The sequence below is a fragment of the Cyprinodon tularosa genome, unplaced genomic scaffold (assembly GCF_016077235.1).
Source record: "Cyprinodon tularosa strain WSP-4 unplaced genomic scaffold, ASM1607723v1 ctg284, whole genome shotgun sequence".
Classification (NCBI taxonomy): Eukaryota; Metazoa; Chordata; class Actinopteri; order Cyprinodontiformes; family Cyprinodontidae; genus Cyprinodon; species Cyprinodon tularosa.
In genome coordinates this window covers 893,377-898,395 of record NW_024038990.1, presented here as the reverse complement: position 1 = coordinate 898,395, position 5,019 = coordinate 893,377, and positions in this window count along the sequence as shown.

Here is a 5,019-nt window from a genome sequence, read left to right as displayed (position 1 = left end):
TTCTTGAAACTCTGCAAAACTGGCATCAGAAATACCAGAGGATGAGTCTGAATGGCACAGACTAGCAGTACTAGTACTAGCAGTAGACATGCTGGTCTGTCATGCTTTTTGCATAATAAGTGCCGAAAATCTGACGTTATCCAATGAAAAGTGTCGTTATCAACTGAATGTGAACTGTGTTTGTCGCTCATTATTCTCAGAGTGAGCGTCACTCTCGTTCACATTCATTAATTCAAAACTGATCTGTTCAGTTTGTCATTCACTAAAATGAATATGAATGTATTCAGTGAACGCTGTTAATTGAGTGCTTTCATGCACAACACTGCTGGTCAACCCGTACATTATGTGATACCATTGAGCAAAACATATGGATGTCACCGCACCAGTCGCATTTGATCTAACAAGCCAAAACAACTCAAAAAACATGGTGCAGCACTGGTAAGAGGGATTTGGAGGGACAAAAAAACAAAATAAAACACTATGTGTGCCCTGGCTACCTTCCATTTTGCTCTCCATTGTTTACCTCCCTGATTTCTGTCTTACTGGTGGCATCAATCCAATTCAATTCAGTTTATTTCTATAGCGCCAATTCACAACACATGTCATCTCAAGGCACTTTACAGTTCACCAGATCATACCGTCAGTTGATTGCATCGACTCATTGACTCAAAGGCAATCCCTCACACTAAGCATGCTTGTAGCGAGAGTGAAGAGCAAAAACTCCCTTTTAACAGGAAGAAACCTCCAGCAGAACCAGGCTCAGTGTGAGCGGCCATCTGCTGAGGCCAACTGGGGTTCAAGGAGACAGAAGCAGAGATACAAGGAGCAGCTGTAAAAGGCGTCCCATCCAGGAAACACACAGCCAGGAAGACGAGCTCCGAGCCAGCTCCCATGTCAGAGGATGAAGAGAGCACATCAGCATCAACAACACTAACCCAGGGAAATGGCGTCACCAGACATGCAGCCGTGGGGGGACAGATGCCACGCAGCTTGCCAGTGGGGGGTTCGACACACCTTTTTTTTGTCAACGGGAAGGGAGTTAAACGTGAATTGTCAGCGGGTCGACCCGTGTTTAAAAAAACTGTATTGTTAACTCGCTAATTTCAGTAGGAAAGAGCATTCTTAGTCATTCAACCTAACATGCTCTATGACTGACTGTCGACCTGCCTGGTGTTAAATAATAGGGACGGAGCTACAGGGAGGGCCATTGTCACCCAAGGTAATCATTGGCCACCCCTGTGGCCGCCCTAGTCAGTGGATGTGTTGTTCCCAACCCCTCTGGAACAAGCAGATCCCTTTTAAACCAGAAGGTGACAGCAATGATACTACCATGTGGAATTTCCTATTTTGACATTAGTATGCTTCTTTTGCATATTACCCAAAAATTGCTAACAAATAAATTATTCACAATTATTTCTTTTATAGCGGTATGGATGTTGTACGAGCTACTTTTAATGTTGTTTTTTTTTCTGATTAATATATCTTGACCCTGAACTAGTTTCTGTGTCTATAACAAACCATGCATCTGCAAGGCTTAGGCAGGCAAAATTAGATGTCGCTTGACTTTAAATCCTGTTATGTTTTTGTTTTTCTAATAGCAGTCACAAATGCCATATGGAGCAGCCAAGATTTTACTAGTTTTACTATTAAGGAAGTTTCATACTCCCTCGATGCTCTTAATGCCAAATTAATGAGGGGGAACTCTTTTGGCACAGTAAGTTCTTGCCTTATTGCTGGAACTTAGGGGGTACCACCAATTGTAATAAAAATCTAGAGTTGTGGTGGCTGCATACAAATGGAACCCCAGTGTTTAGCTCCCTCCATCTGCCCCTGTTTACCCCAGACTGTGAACCTGTATGTTAGGGGACACCGAAGATCCACACAGGCAGAAGGCAAAGTGCAAGCTATCGGGTTGGAACCTTTTGCACCTGCCAAGAGAAGTAAGTCTTCCTTTTATGAGCCTATTGAAATTCAGCTCACAGCCCATTCATTCTGTCAATGACAAGAGGAGCCAGAACAACCTTGCAACCCCCACCACCACCACCAACACTAATAGCACTGTAATGGTCAGAGATAGATCAAGCTGAGAACCGATGGTTAGAGTAGCTCTTCTGTCTTTCATAAGTGTTTATTGCAGGCAATTTTTGGATTCATTTGTTTTGAGCAGATGCATGCCCGGGTACACCTGCAGTCGATTGTAATAGTTTTCATTCTGGCAAGCGGACTGACAAATTACCTGCCGTTTTCTGCTGTTTCTTCAAGGAGCAACCACCTGCACTTAATGCCTGCCGCTGCTTATGCAATAAACCCAATATGTAGGAAAGAAAATGATTTTTTTCTTTTTTTTGCAGCTTTGTATGTCCAGGGCAGCACTAACCTCTGACCCCGTGTGCCTCACCGACCAAGAGAGCAGGTTCATTATATGTGCCTGAGTGGAAGAAATCAATCCTTGAAATACTTCCTCTAGTTATTCTTCTCTCAAAGCGTTTCACTCAGAGGTAAGCATTTTTTAATCAATACAGTGAGAGAAGAGGAAAATGGATAAGGTTAAGAAAAAAGCTGCCTCTGCTCAAGAAACCTGCAGTTGCATCCTTTATTTGTCATGCTCACTGAAGGCCACTAAGGGGCAGTAGCGAGCCTCAATCAAAAGTGCTACAGTCTATTTGTAGCCTGTTATCTGGAGTTAAATTCACTAATTAATGATATGTTTGTCATCCTCTGACTTTATGCATCTCACACCTCTTCAATATTATGGGAAAAGTTCAACAGCAACACATACAGTTCATTGAATATGAAAATTGACCATTAATACCATGAAAAAAAAAAATGGTTACAGTTATTGCTACTAATTGCTAGACATCAAAATGATCAAATACCGAATAAAATTCTTTATGTTTGATGTATATTACTAATGTGTTTTATGAAGCTTTTTATAAAGAAAATATATTCAAAGTGTCACATAAAGGGGAAAAAGAATGAATAAACCTTTATTCTTATCTTTAAAAGCAAATTCTCATAGTCAATAAAGCATATAAATTATCTTAAATTATAATGATGTAGGACTGATTGGTCAACTTTATTAATTTTTTGTCCTTCTCTTTCAGCCTGTTTATGCTGCACTGTATTAAATTCATACTTTGAATATTGTGAATAAGAAGGGAAACATCTGAGAAGTAGCAAAAATTATTTGTTTACTTTTTGTAATTTTTAAGGGTCCTTTAAAACCTCAGCAACTTTAATATCTATCATGAACTCAGATAAGAGAGGTCTGCAACATTTCTCATCACCTCTATATGTCACGGTTTGGTTGTGGTAGAGGACCCAAATGCAGAGGCAGAGAGGCTGAGGAGATTTCTGGGAGTTTTAATGGGGCAAAACAGTAAACAAAGGCAGGAATCCAAAAATCCAACTAATAATGAAAGGCAAACCAGAACTGAGAAGACATCTGGGGAAAACCAAACACGAGGAGCCAGGGAGAGACAAGGAACGTGGACAACAGCATGGGAGGACAGCAAAGACAAGGAACCAACCAAGAGTGAGAGCAGAGGGAGAGCATATATAGGAGAGAGAGACAAAGGGAGGGCTAACGAGCAGACAAGGAACAGGTGTGAGAGGAGACAACGAGGGAGCCAAGGGGAAAGGAACATACACACACACAAGAGGGCAAAAGAGGACAACAGAAAAACTTGAGAATATAAATCTAGAAACACAACAAAACTGGAATTAGGCTAATAAATCTAGAAAACAAGGAGCAAAGAAAACAGCAGAACCAAGACCATGACACTATACAGATACACAACTTCTTATATAAGCATATAAGTTATACCAGCTGCTGAATGGGACTTTTTCCTATCTTCTTTAATGTTTCTGTGAAGAATTTGAAATTACCTCTATGTTTATCTGTTGTGTTACACATATAATTTTCCCTGGCCAATCTTAGTTGGGTTATAATTGGGCCACCTCTTCAAAACTATCTGGAGGCGCCTCTGTTGGCTACTGCTAAAGGGTGAAATATTGCAAAATGTTAAAGTATTTGTTTATTTCTAAATCAAATAGGAAAATGATATGTATGGAGTGAAGTTTGTTTAATTTTTTTTTTTGCAAGCAAAGAATATGTTTTTGTAAACTCAAATTTGAGAAAAATGCAATCAAGAAATGACATTTAGAAAGATAAATAATGAAAAAGAGTAAGTTTCATCAGATAGATTTTTTTAAAGAACACAAATCACATTTATTTTTCATATTTTATTATATATATATATATATATATATATATATATATATATTTATTTATTTTTTTTTATCAAAGTTAACATTTTTTTCCACATTGAGTTTTAACAATTCGATTACATGCTCACTCTTGATGTGCACATATACCAAAACAATGTTGCTTCAACAGAATCTAAAGTTTAAATAAGAGTTTTTCAAACATGGTCCAAGTAGACCAATGGAAATGTGTCTTTGCTCCTCCCTCCAAAAGAAAGCTCAGTCCAAAAAGTAAAGAGAATGTGATCTGAAAACTGCTCTTTCAAAAGAATGCAATTCGTAAAACTCAACCTAAAAATGATAGATTTAAAAAAAGTGGGAAAAAATTTTTTGTAAGAAAAAGACAATTTAATTGAGAAAAAAAAATCCAAAAATTAAATTGGACAATTGAACAATGTAAAAAAAAAAAAAAATCCAAAATGATTATACAACATCCAAAAAACAGCAAAATTATTATTTTTTCAAATTAAACATTTCTGGATGTAATTTTTATGTTATTTTTTATATCAGTTTACAAAATGTGTTCTTTGCTTGCAACTATAACGGAACAAAATTCACTCCAGTCACACCACTCTTCTTCTTCTTCTTATGAGATTTTATGGCGGTTGGCAAACTTGGAGTCACACCACTCCTCGAAGTTCAGCTACTTTATATTCCAGCGGACAAACGGTAGGCGGGGCCAAACATGATAGCCACGCCCATCTTAGCTCACTTCCGTCCGTCGGAGCTCCATCCCCTCCCCTGGCTGCTTTT